Genomic DNA, 14,225 nt, shown 5'->3' on the forward strand with positions numbered 1-14,225 from the left:
GATGACTCTTGAACCATGATTCAGCAGACTTGTGAGGCTGTGACTCCCCTACTGAACACAATCTGCAGGTGGGATTGGGGCTCTTATGCATGGACCTTGCCCATTGTTGGGATTGTATCTCCTGTATTTGAACCCAACTCCAGGAGGAGTTTCCGCTCATACCTGAAGCCAGAACTTGTGTGGGACTGTGAAACTCATTTCTGTACATTCCCAAGTGTTTGATTGGGACATATACCTTTATGGTATATGAGTGATTTGACTCTCCTTCCTAGGCCCAGCCCACAGATAAAATTGTGACATATACCTGGACTAATCACCTAAGTAATGTGAAACTCCTTCCTGGGGACCGGCCTACCAAGGGAATTTTTACATATCACTGGCACCAGCATACACTGAAGTGATATGAGTCTTCTGCCTGAGCCCTGCCTATAAAGGGCATTGTGACTTCTCTCTGGGTCCATCACACAGGTGATGTGACTTCCTTCTACTGCCTTGGTCCTGTAATTAGAGTGCATTATGACACATAACTGGGTACTGCACCCAGGAATGTGACTCTCCTGCCTGGATTCTTCCTACAAGAAGCATTGTAACATATCACTTAGCCCAGCACCTAGGTGATGTGATTCTCCTTGCTTGCCTTGTCCCTGTTCCCTGGAGAGATCATGACCCATTGCTGGGCCCGGCACCAAGGTGATGTCATTCTCTTGCCATGGCTCTGCCCATGGAGGCCATTGCAACATATATCTAGACCAGTCACCAAGGTGAAGTGAGTCTCCTCTCCTGCCTAAGCTTTGCCTGCAGAGGGGATATTGATATATCACTGGACCAAGCACATCCAGGTGATGTGACTCTTCTGCCAGGGTCCTGTCCACAAGGGGGATTGTGACATGTCCCTGGACCAGCATCCGGGTGATGTGCCTTTCCGGCCCTCTCTCTGCCCACAGGTGGCATTGTGCTGTATACCCAGAACCAAATCACAAGCACAATGGTGACTCTTGTACCTGGAGCCAAGACATGTGCGGGATGGTGAATCTTATCACTGGGCCTTTCCACAAGTGTTATTGTAAAATATACCTTTGTCCAACACATGAGTGATTTGACTCTCTAGACCTGGCCCAGTTCACAAATAAAATTGTGACATATACCTGGGCCAAGAACCTAGGAGATATGACTCCTATGTCTGGGCCCTGCTCTCAGAAGGATAGTGACATCACACTGAACCCAGCACCTAGGTGATGTTATTTTTCTTTTCTACATGGGTCCTGCTTGCAGTGGGACTTGTGGCATACTGATGGGCTCAGCACCAAGGTGATGTGACCTGGGCCCTGATGACATGGGCAATTGTGACATATCACTGGCCCCAACACTCAGGTAATGTGATTCTCCTGTCTGGTATCTGCCAACAGAGGGCATTGTGACATATTTCTAAGCCCAGCACTCAAGTGCTGTGAGTCTCCTGACTGGGCCCTGCCCACAGGGAGAATCGTGATCTTTCCCTGGACTCAATACCTAGGTCATGTACTCTCCTTTTTACCTAGACCCAGCCTACAGGGGTAATTGTGACATATCACTGAGCCCAGCACTGAGGTGATATTATTCTGTGTAGGCCCTGCCAACAGAAAAAATTTTTGATATATCCCTGGTTTGGCACCCAGGTGATGTAACATGTCTTTTGGTCCACACCCACAGGTGTGATTTTGACCTATACCTTTTCCTAGTACCTGAGTGGTTTGCCTCTTTAGCCTGGGCTAATCCCACAGATAGGATTGTGACATATACCTGGCACAAGAACCTAGGTGAGGTAACTCTTCTGCCTTGGTGCTATCTTTAAAGGGGATTGTAATATGTAACTAGGCCCAGCATGTAGTGATGTGGCCCATCTCTTTTTCGTGAGCCCTGCCCCCAGTGAGGATTGTACATATCCCTGGGTCCTGCACCCACGAGATGTGACCCTCCTGCCTGGGGCCTGCCAACAGGAGTCACTCTGACATATCTCTGGGCCCATCCCTCAGGTGTCGTAACACTCCTCTTGCGCCCAGGTGTTGCGGGCAGGAGGGACTGTGACATGGGCCTGGACCAAGCACCTGGGTGATGTGACACTCTTGGCTGAGCCCTGCTACCCTAAGGGGATATTTTCACATATTGCTGATCTCAGCACTAAGATTATGTAACTCTCCTACCTGAACTTTTTCCACAGGGGGCATTGTTACATATTCCTGGCCCAGAACCTAGGTGATGTGACTCTCCTACCTGGTCACTGCTCACAGGTATGTTTGGATCCAGTTTACAGGCCCAGTGATGACTCTCATACCTGGACCTAGCCAGTTAAAAAATGTTGACTCTGGCCAGGCACGGTGGCTCACACCTGTAACCCAAGCACTTTGGGAGGCCGAGGCGGGTGGATCACGAGGTCAGGAGTTTGAGACCAGCCTGGCCAAGATGGTGAAAACTCGTCTCTCCTAAAAATACAAATAACATAAAATAAAATAAAATATGAAATAAAATAAAATAAAATAAAAATTAGCCAGGTGCGGTGGCGGGTACCCAGAATCCCAGCTACTTGGTAGGCTGAGGCAGGAGAATCGCTTGAACCTGGGAGGCGGAGATTGCAGTGAGCGGTGATCACCCCACTGCACTCTAGCCTGGGTGACAGAGCAAGACTCTGTATGAAAAAAAAAAAAAAGAAAGAAAGAAAAGAAAAAGAAAAAAGAAAACAAATATGTTGACTCCTGTGCATTAAAATAGGGAATCAGGTAAGATCATTGGTCTATATCAGAATTAAAGTCTCAGAGCTGACTGCAACTCTCATGCACATTATATAAAGCCCTCCAGTGGTACAGAGAGTGTCATAACAGGGCCCACCACACAGGTGTGATTGTGACCCTCATATGTATAGGCAGCTAACAGGATTGTCAATCTCCCACAAGATCACAGGCCACTGTTGATGTTCTGAATCTCAAAACTAGAGACAGTCAAAATTTAGAATTGTGACTTTCATATGTGAATGCAGTCCACAGGTTGGATGGTGACCCACAAAACAGGATTAAGCACACCTTTTAGGCTGTGATTTTTCTACCAAGACACACTGTGTAGGTATGACTAGGGCTCTCATGCACAAATCAAGTCCACTGTTAAGATTGTAACTCATGTATTTGAACTCAACTAGCAGGAGATGTTGACTTTCATACCTGGAGCTGAGACATGTGCTGGATTGTGAATCTCATTTTTGGATTTGCCCAAAGGTTTGATTGTGACACATACCTTTGCCTAACATCTGAGTGATCTGACTCTCATGTGTGAGCCTAGCATGCATACAGATGGGATTGCTACATGTCCCATGGCCAAGGACTTCGGTGATGTGACATTCCTGCTGGGGTGGGGCCCTGCTCTGGAAAGGTTCTTAACGTATTGCTGGACTCAGCACCTAGGTGATGTGACTCTTCTTCCTGGGTCCTGCCCAGAGCTCAAATTGTAACACATATCTGGGCCCAAAACACAGGTAAGGCAATGACTCTCATACCTGGGCCAAGACAATAAGATAGATTTTTATTCTTGTAGCTCAGCCTGAAACAATGGGTAAGTACAGGGTCTCCTACATGTACAAAGTTTACAGAAGATTATGACACTCACAGATATCACATGAAATGCTCGGGTTGTACAGAGAGTGTCATAATAGAACCCAAAGAGATGAGATTATTACTCTCCCACTCACACTCAGCTGACAGGGTTATCATCCTCACACATGAATAGAGCCGACTGATGAGATCCTGATTCTTACTGTAGGCACAGCCTACAGTTTGAATTTTGCCTATTATGTATAGATTCAGCCACAAATAAGAGGGTGACTCATTTCTGAAACCAGCTTACAGGCAAGATGATGACTTTCATACCTGAACCCAGCCAATAGGAGAAATATTGACTCTTGTGCCTGGGCTTAAGGCAAAGGGTAATATCATGGGATTATACCACCACAAAAGTCTCAGAGCAGATTGCAACTCTCACAAATACTCTATTAAACTTTCTGTGGTACAAAGGGTGTAATAACAGGGCCTAGCACACAGATGAGATTGTTACACTTGTACATACACCCAGCCAACAGTAAGGATTATCACCCTCTCACATAAACACAGTCCACTGCTGAGGTTCTGAATTTCACATCTGAAGGAAAGTGAAAGGTTAAATTGTGACTCTCATGTGTGGATCTGGTCCACAGGTAGGATGGTGACTGTCAAACCAAGATTCAACACAACATTGAGAATATGGCTGCCCTGCTAGGACGTTGTTCACAGGTGGAGTTGAGGCTGTCATTTATGGATCTTGTCCACCATTGAGATTCTGTCTCACACACTTGGGCACAAATCACAGAAGGTGGTGACTCTCCTACCTGAAGCCTGGTAGTGTGTGGGATTATGAATCTCATTCCTTGACTTTCCTGCAGGTGAGATAGTAACATATACTTTTGCTCATCACCTGATTGATTGATTTTACTCTCTTGTGGAAGTCTAACAAACAATTGGGAGTTGAGATTCTGGAATATACCTGGTCCTAGCCCCTGGGTGATGTGACTCTCCTGCCTGGGCTCTGCCCACAGGATACATTGTGACATGTCTCTGGGCCCATCACCAAAGTGATGTGACTCTAATTTCCTGCCTATGTCCTTCCTCCCTTGGGGATTTTGACATATCACTGAGCCCACTAGTGTGTGATATGACTCTCCTCTGTTTACTAGACCCTGCTAACCAAAACAAAAGTGACGTACAGCTGAGTCCAGCACCTAGGTAATGTGACTCTCTTTTGCTACCTCTGCCCTCCCTATATAAGGGATTGTGACATACCACTGGGCCAAGCACCCAGGTAATGTGACTCTCCTGCTTGTACCCTGCCTACACTGGGCATTGTGACATATCACTGAGCCTAGCACCTGGGTGATGTAACTTCTTTTTTGGGACATGTCAACAGAAGGGATTGTGACATATCTCTGGCCCATCACCCAGGTGATGTGACTCTCTTGCCTTCTGTTCACCCACAGGTAGGATTGTGACCTTTACTAGGCCCAGGCATCATGATGTCTCTCAGATGTGGAACCACAAAATAGAAGAAATATTGACTCACATAGATAGATTTAGGGCAAAAAGGAAGGTCCTGAGTCTCTTACTTGTAAAAAAAATTATAGAATATTCTAACACACACATATATTATGAAACCTTTGAGTGACACAGAGTTTCATAATACAAACCAGTACACAGGTAGTAGTGTGACTCTCATAAGCACACCCCACTGAAAATTGGGATTGTCATCCTCATATATGGACAGACCCACTGGTGAACTCCTGAGTCTCACATGCAGATGAAGTCCACAGTTGGAATTGTGACTGTTACATGTAAATCTGGCCACAGGTGACATGGTGACTCATTTCTGGACCCAGCTCACAGGCCCAGTAATACCTGAACTCAGACAATAAAGTAGTGATGTGGCCCCAATCCCTGTTGGACTGAACAAAGGAGGATGAACACGGGAATAAAGACAAAAGAGTATATTTGGAAGAAGGGATCAGGGGGCTCCTTGCTTCTAGTGAACAAGGGCCCTGTACTTCTAGCTCCATTCGTATTTATTGAGTAAAGGAGATAGGGAGAAAGAGGTGGTTGTCAGTCAGCTGCTTGACTTGGTGCAGGCTGCACACCCACATTCTCTGAACAGTAGTCTCCAGATGTTCCAACAGATAACCTCAAGGAGCACGGCGTCAGGGAGTGATTGCCCCCAGCAAACCTTTTGGTGGCAGGTGCAGTCGCAAGTTTGCCCACATCCTGCATTCATGATAAACAGTTTGCTGTTTGATCATATAGCCTCCAGTGGAATGCTGAGTTGGTCATGATCCACAGGCCTTCAACTCCCTACAAAATAGATGTTTGCTCTAGTAACTAGGCTTAGGGCAACAGGTAATGTCTTGGGTTTCCTACTTGTACAAAAGTCAGAGAGCCCTACAGAACTCAAGTTATTGTACAACGCCCTCAAGTGGTAAAGAGAGTTTCATAACAGGGTCCATCACACAGATGAAATTGTGACTCTTGTCTGCACACTCACCTAACAGTAAGGATTATCATCTACCTACATGTTCACAGTCCATTGTTGAGTTTCTAAATCTCACACCTGGAGGCAACTGAAAGGTGAAACTGACTCTCATAAATGGATCTGGACCATAGGTAGGATGGTGACTTTTGGATGAAGATTAAACACCCTGTGAGGCTGTGTCTATTTTATTAGGACACTGTTTTCAAATGAGATGGGGGCTCTCATGCACAGATCCAGTCCACTGTTGACATTGTGACTCATGTACTTGGACAGAACTCAAAAAGGTGTTGACTTTCATATTTGGAGACAGGCAACATGCAGTGTTGTGAATCTCATTCCCTGGACCTTTCTGCAGGTGTGGTTTTGACGCATACCTTTGACCAGCACCTGGTTATTTTTACACTTCTGCTGGTCCTGTCTAAACACAGGATTATGACCTATACCTAGGCCAAGCACATAGGTGATGTGACTCTCTTGCCTGGGCTATTCTCTCAGAGGAGATTTTGAAAAATTTATGCACCAATCAGCTAGGTGATGTGACTCTCCTCTCTGGCCTGGACTCAGCCCACAAAGGGCATTGTGACATATCACTGGTTCCATCTGCTAGGTGACGTGACTCTTCTCTCCTGCCTGGGCCCCACCCCATTTCAAATTTTGACATATCCCTTGGTCCATCTCCTAGGTGATATGTCTCTCCTCTTTTGCCTTGGACCTGCTTACCTGGGGAATTTTAATGTATTACTGGGGACCGCACCTGGTAGATTTTACTGTTCTTTTTTTTTTTGCCTAGACTCTCCCTACAGAAGGGAGTGTGACAAATCAATGGGCCAAGCACCCAGCTGATGTGGCTCTCCTGTTTAAGCAATGCCTGTAATTGGGATTGTGAAATATACCTGGGCCATATTTTCTAGGTGATGTAACTCTCCTGCCTGAGTCCTTCCTGAGAGGGCATTGTGGCATATCTCTGTGCCCATCCCCTAGGTCATATGACTCTTCTTTTTTTCCTGGGCTCTGTCCATAGGGTAATTTGTGCCATATTGCTGGGCCCAATACCCAGGCAATTTGACTCTCCCATTTTGGCCCTGCCCACAAAGGGCATTGTGACATTTCAGTGGGCTCAACAGCCAGGCGATGTGACTGGGGCTCTTCTCTCAAAATAGATACTGGCATATCTCTGCGTAAGGATTTAGGTGATGTGGCTCTCCTTCCTGATCCCTGCCCACAGGTGGTATTGTCATATATATCTAGGTCCAGTTCACAGGCATAATGATGACTATTATACACAAACACAACCAATAGAAAAGATGTTGAATCTTCTCCCTGGGCTTATGGCAATGTATCAGGTCTTCATCTCCTACTTTTGGAAAGATCACAAAGTATTAGAAAACTTATGCATATTCTATAACGCTCTTTGGTGGTACAGAGACTGTCATTACAGGGCCCAGCACACAGCCAACAGTTAAAATTTGCGGTCTCACACATGGACAAAGCCCACTGTTAAGGTCCTGAAACTCATAGACACAGTCCGCAGTTGGAATTTTGACTGTCTTATGTGGATCTGGCCACACAGCCAACAGTTAAAATTTGCAGTCTCACACGTGGACAAAGCCCACTGTTAAGGTCCTGAATCTCACTCATAGACACAGTCTGCAGTTTGAATTTTGACTGTCATATGTGGATCTGGCCACAGGTAAAATGGTGACTCATTGCTGGAGCTATCTCACAGGCATGGTAATGACTCTCATATCTGAGCCAGTCAATAGAAGAGATGTTGAATCTCATCCTTAGGCTTGGAGCAACAAGTAAGATCATGGGTTTATATAAGCACAAAGGCTTCAGAGTGGATTGCAAGTCTCAAAGATATTATTAAAAGCCGCAGATGCTGCAAAGAATAATATAACAAGGCCCAGTACAGTGTTGAAGATTTGACTCTCATTGCATACACTGTCAACAGTAAAGATTTTCACACTTCCATATGGACACAGCCCACTGTTGAAGTTCTGAATTTCATATCCAAAGGCAGTCAAAAGTTGGTATTATTACTCTTATATGTGGATCCAGCCTTTAGGTGAGATAATGAGTCTCTGACCAAGATTCGGCAAATATGTTAGGCTCTAACTCTCTTAATGTGTTTTCTGAGGTTGAGGCTTTCATGCCTGGATCCAATTTACTGTTGAAATCATGACTTTGCATATTGGATACATGAGGTGTGTAAAAGTTTACAAGGTGCATGCTTTTATAGCTGGACCCAGAACATGTGCAAGAATGTAAATTCCATCCCTGGACCTTCCCACAGGTGTGAATGTGACGTATACTTTTGCCCAGCCAGAACTTGACTAATTTGAATATACCGCCTGAATAAAGCCCACAGTTTGGATTGTGACGTATACCTAAGCCAATAACCTTGGTATTGTGGCCCTCCTGCCTAGCCCCTTCTCACAGGTGGCATTGTGATATACCAGGCCCCATTCCCAGAGGGGATTTTGACATATTGATGAGTCCAGCACTCCTGTGATGTAATCCTTCAGCCTGGGTTCTGCTCACAGGGGACATTGTGACACATCACTGGTCCCAGCACCATAGTGATGTCAGTTTCCTACCAGAACTCAACTCACAGAGGGGATACACATATATCCCTGGTTCAGTACTCAGGTGATGTGACTCTCCTGCCTGCTTCTGCCTACAGGTAGGATTGTGACGTATGCCTACACTCAAGTCACAGGAATAATGATGACTGTCATATGACAGCCCAGCCAAAAGAAGAGACTTTGACTCTTATAGTTAAGCTTAGAAAAATCAGTAAGGTTCTGGGTCTCCTGATTGTATAAAGACTACAGATGATTATGACACTCATGAATATTGTATAAATACTTGGGTCTTATCAGAGTTCATTACAGAGGTAAAATTTTGTCTCTTACAGGCACAGTATCCGACAACTGGGATTGCCACTCTCACACATGGACAAAGCCCACAGGTGAGGTTCTGATTCTCACATATCCAAACAGTCCACGGTTAGAATTAGAACTGTCATATGTGGATCTGGCAACAGGTTGGAAAGGTGACTCATTTCTGAACCCAGCTCATAGGCATGTCAATGTCTCTCAAGCCTGGTTCCAACTAATAGAAGAGATGTTGACTCTTGTATCTAGGCTTATGGCAACAGATAAGATCCTGGGCTTCCCACTTTTACAGAGGTCTCAGAGAACTACAACTGTCATGCATATTGTATGATGTCCTAAGATTGTACAGAGAGTGTTAAAACAGGGCCCAGCTCAAAATTCTGATTGTGACCCTTGTATGCACACACAGCCCACAGTTAGAATTAAATGTGAACATAATCCACTCATGAGGTCCTGGATCTCACTCACAGAAACAGTTCACAGTTGGAATTGTGACTGTCATATCTGGATCCATCCACAAATGGGATGATGCCTCGTTTTTGGACCCAGCTCCCAGGCACACTAATGACTCTCATACCTGGACCCAGCAAATAGGACTGGTGTGGACTCTCATGCCTGAACTTAGGGCAACATGCAGGATCATGGGTTTATACCATGATGAAGGTCTCAGAACAGGTTTGTCATGCATACCATACGAAGCCCTTAAGTGGCACTGAGGGTGTCTTATAAAAGCCCAACAAACAGGTGACATTGTGACACTCCTATGTACACACAACATACAGTGAGGAATGTCATCTTCCCATATGGGCACAGCCCATTGTTGAGGTTCTGAATAACACACCCAGATCAGTTGAAAGTTGGTAATGTGACTTTCATACATGGAGCCAGTTCACAGGAGAAATGGTGACTTTTATACCAAAACTCAGCACACCTGTGAGGCAGTGACTGCCCTAATTAGACAGTGTTTGCAGATGAGGTTGAAGTGTTCATGCATGAATTCTGTTCGCCATTGAGATTGTGATTTGTGTACTTTAACACAATTCCCAGAACGTGTTGTCTCTTACACCTTGAGCTAGAAAATATGTGGGACTGTGAATATCATCCATGGACTTTCCTGCAGGTGTGACTTTGACATATAATATTTTCTCATCACCTGATTGACTTTACTCCCTTGCATGAGCCCTGCCAACAGTTGGGATCATGACATATACCTCACCCAAACACCTAGGTGATTTGACTATGCTGCCTGCATCCTGCCCCCAAGAGCCATTGTAATGTGTCTCTGAGCACGTCACCTAGGTGATGAGACTCTACATTCCCACCTGTACTCTGCCTCCACTAACATAAATCTGAGCATATTATCTAGGTGACATGACTCTCCTCTCATGACTGGGCCCTGTGAACAAGGGGGATTATGACATATTGCTAGGCCCAGCACCTAGGTGATATGACTCTTTTGACTGTGTTCTACCTGCATTGGGCATTGTGACATATCACTGAGCCTAACACAAAGGTGACATGACTTTCCTGTATGGTTCCTGACTATGGAGAGATATTGACATTTCCCTGCCCCAGCATTCAGGTAATGTGACTTTCCTCCCTGGTTCTGCTCACAGGTGAAACTGTGACCTATATCTAGGCCCAGGCATAGTCATAATAATGGCTTTCTTACATGGACCCAGCCAATAGGAGAAATTTTGACCCTAATAGGCTTAGGGCAACAACTAAAGTCCTTGGTCTACTAATTATAAAAATGTCACAGAAGATTATGACACTCACATGTATTTTATAAAGCCTTGGGGTGTATAGAAAGTTACATAACAGGGCCCAGCAAACAGTGAGCTTGTGAATCTCATAAACACATGTAGCCAACAATTAAGATTGTCACCTTCATACATGGACAGAGTCCACTAGTGAGATTCTAAATCTCACACATGGATGCAGTTCAGAGTTGAAATTGTGACTGTTTTATATGAGGATCTGGCCTCAGGCTGGATGATGTTTAAACTTCCCCTTGTAATTTTTCTTACAGCAATGTAATTTTCCATTTTGGCCAAGGATAATTTTTTTTTCAGACAAAGTTATGATTGTGGAGAAACATTGATTTAGACATCTGGAATCTGTTTCCTTTTTCATAGAGCATGAACAAATACAGCATTATACATTTATCTTACCTAAGTTGTTCTCTTTCAAAAACATTAATATAATAAAACATTCAAAATTGTCTCAATTTATCCAAAATATGTAAATATGCTTAATTTAAAACAGTTTTCCAAAACAACTGTCTTTTGCCAATATTCAAGAAGCCCCAGAATGTCTTACCCAAAACAATCAACAAAAGACTGCCAACTAAAAATTAAGCGATAATGCTCAAGTGTAATTTGTTTTGTTTTCTTTGTTTTAGGGATGAGGCCTCATTATGTTGCTTAGGCTGGAGTGCAGTAGCTAGTCACAAACACAATCATGGTGCATTACAGCCTGGGCTCAAAGGGTCCTCCTGACTTAGCCTCCCGAGCAGTTGGGACTAAAGGGACATGTCACCACACCCGGCTATGTTTTTAAAAACCACCTTTACACTATTGCACATTTTTGGACACTGGGAACAAACAGATTTTGACTCTCAAGAAAAAAGTACTTCATGGCACATTAAACAATGAGTGAATGAGTTTACAAAACACAAGAGGCAGGGTAGTTATTCCAAAACGACAAGAAACAACATTGTGCCTTTGCTTTTGTTTGAAGAGAAATAAACTGTTTCCACTCAAGTTTTAAATGCCAAAATAGCTAATTACTGTTAAAATGTCACCAAAATTAGTAACATTACTCAGAAAATCAACTATCTCCAACAGAAACAATTTTAGTTACCTTTTACAAAAACTACGTTGTAACTTTCATTTCTAAAGGTCTTACATTTCCTCGGTATTATCATAAACCACCTTGTTAGATTTCAAATTAACTAATTCTAACCCAACCCAAATTAAAAATTGCTCACATTCCAAAGCAAGAAATACTATTGCAGGCCAGGCGTGGTGGCTCACGCCTGTAATCCCAGCACTTTGGGAGGCCGAGGTGGGCGGATCACCTGAGGTCAGGAGTTCAAGACCAGCCTGACCAACATGGAGAAACACCGTCTCCACTAAAAAAAAAAAAAAAAAAAAAAAATTAGCCGGGCGTGGGGGCACATGCCTGTAATCCCAGCTACTTGGGAGGCTGAGGCAGGAGAATCACTTGAATCCGGGAGGCAGAGGTTGCGGTGAGCTGAGACAGTGCCATTGAACTTCAGCCTGGGCAACAAGAGCGAGACTCAGCCTCAAAAAAAAAAAAAATACTATCGCACATTACACTCATTTTTCAGGAATGTGTGCTTCCCTCCATACCCCCAAACTGACAATACATCTATGAAGTACATTCCATTATCTGAATTTATAACACTCAAAGTGCTTATGCTCTTCCGCTGAACAAGTACATTAATATACTTGTAGTCTCAAACACTTCATGAATTCTGAAAGGGATTCTCTATGTAGGGAGCTTCCTTTGTGAAATGAATTCAGCTACTCACCAGCATACCAATATCCCCAAGTATCTAAAAAATTTATTTTGCTCCTTTCCAATGCAAGATCTCATTAGATCACATACTTGGTAAAGTGTTCCATGGGTGTGAACAATAATTCTTGTTTGTGCAAATTCTTTCAAGACTTGTGGATAAGTAACTCCAGTATTCCTTCCTCCGGAATGAACACCATCCAGCCAATACATTGTACTTATGCTTTTAATGAAAGCATCTATGTTTTTGTCTTTCTTGGCTTCTTTCAATTCAAAGAAACTGATTCAAAACAACACATTTATTGAATCCAGTCAAAGGAAAAGATGCATCATTTAGTGATGGTGGATAAAAACACATGGCCGATCCATCAGATTTTTCAAAGGTCCTATCTTTTCCTTCCTGGAAATGATTTGTAGTATGAGAAGAATTGGACATCTACAATTAGATGCTGTGGAGTCCTTATTCCAATCATTCAAATTTTCCTTTGATAAACTACTCTGACTTAAAAGCATTAACTAATAACATATAAAGGTGCTTAAAAGCTCCAGAGTCTGTATTGTGTTCTGGGAAACCAAACATGTTACTTTTCAGAAAACTATCATGGCAGCTGCATTTGTTCCGGAGCACTTCATCACCCCAATACAGCTATTGGGGAACCGGTGGGCTAAAATGGAGGCAATAATTTCTAGACTCCAATTTTCCCATTGGTAATTCGCAGGATGACGAGTCATGATTTCACGGTAATCCTGCACATCCCCGGGTAAAGAGAGGATGTGGCGGCTGCAGTTCCTACTCAGCCCGCTTCCTGGAGATGATCCGCCGCTCCAGTCCCTCCCCGGTCACCGCCAACAGGAGCAACTCTGCACTGCGCTGCGGGTCAGCTCCCGGCAGGGCGGACACGGTCGGCTCTGAGGAGGCGCCCGTTGGCGGAGGGGGAGCTTTGCGAACCGGCGCTGCCGCTAGGCTCATGGTTCTGTCCTGAGAGAAGGAAGAGGCATCTCCAGTTCCAACCTGTGGCAGCAGGAACAGCAACCACGGCGACCGCAAAACCTGAACTCCTTATTGGAAGGCGGAGAGTGGGGGGGGGGGGGGGTCCTCAGAAAGAGACTGCGCAGGACGGTAGCCGGCGCGAGGCATTAACGACAGAGACTGATGTCACCGCGCAGCGCCGGATTTTATTCTTTTTATTAATATATTTTTTTTCTTTTGAAACGGAACGTCTGTCGCCAGGCTGGAGTGCAGTGGCGCGATCTTGGCTCACTGCACCCTCCGCCTCCCGGGTTCAAGCGATTCTCCTGCCTCAGTCTCCTGAGTAGCTGGGACTACAGGCGCGTGCCACCACGCCCAACTAATTGTATTTTTAGTAGAAAAGGGGTTTCACCATTTTGACCAAGATGGTCTCGATCTCTTGACCTCCTGATTTGCCCGCCTCGGCCTCCCAAAGGGCGGATTTTTTTTTCCTATGGTTAAATCGTATTCCATTATGTGTATACACCATATTCGCTTTATCCATTTATCCCTGATGGACACAAGATTGATTCCATATCTTGGCTGTTGTCAATAGAGCTATGATAAACATGAGAGAGCAGCTATCTCTTCAATATACTAATTTTATTTCCTTTTGATATATACTCAATAATGGAATTGCTGGATTATATGGTAGTTCTATTTTTAGGTTTTTGTTTTTTGTTTTGAGAAACCTGCATAGTTTT

At 44.3% G+C, this 14,225-nt stretch overlaps 1 pseudogene; it reads right to left on the reverse strand.

The window, feature by feature from the left end:
• Positions 1-12,326: 12,326 nt before the first annotated feature.
• LOC747304 (mitochondrial protein C2orf69-like) lies at positions 12,327-13,572 on the reverse strand (annotated as a pseudogene).
• Positions 13,573-14,225: the final 653 nt, after the last annotated feature.

The sequence above is a fragment of the Pan troglodytes genome, chromosome 18, assembly GCF_028858775.2.
Source record: "Pan troglodytes isolate AG18354 chromosome 18, NHGRI_mPanTro3-v2.0_pri, whole genome shotgun sequence".
Classification (NCBI taxonomy): Eukaryota; Metazoa; Chordata; class Mammalia; order Primates; family Hominidae; genus Pan; species Pan troglodytes.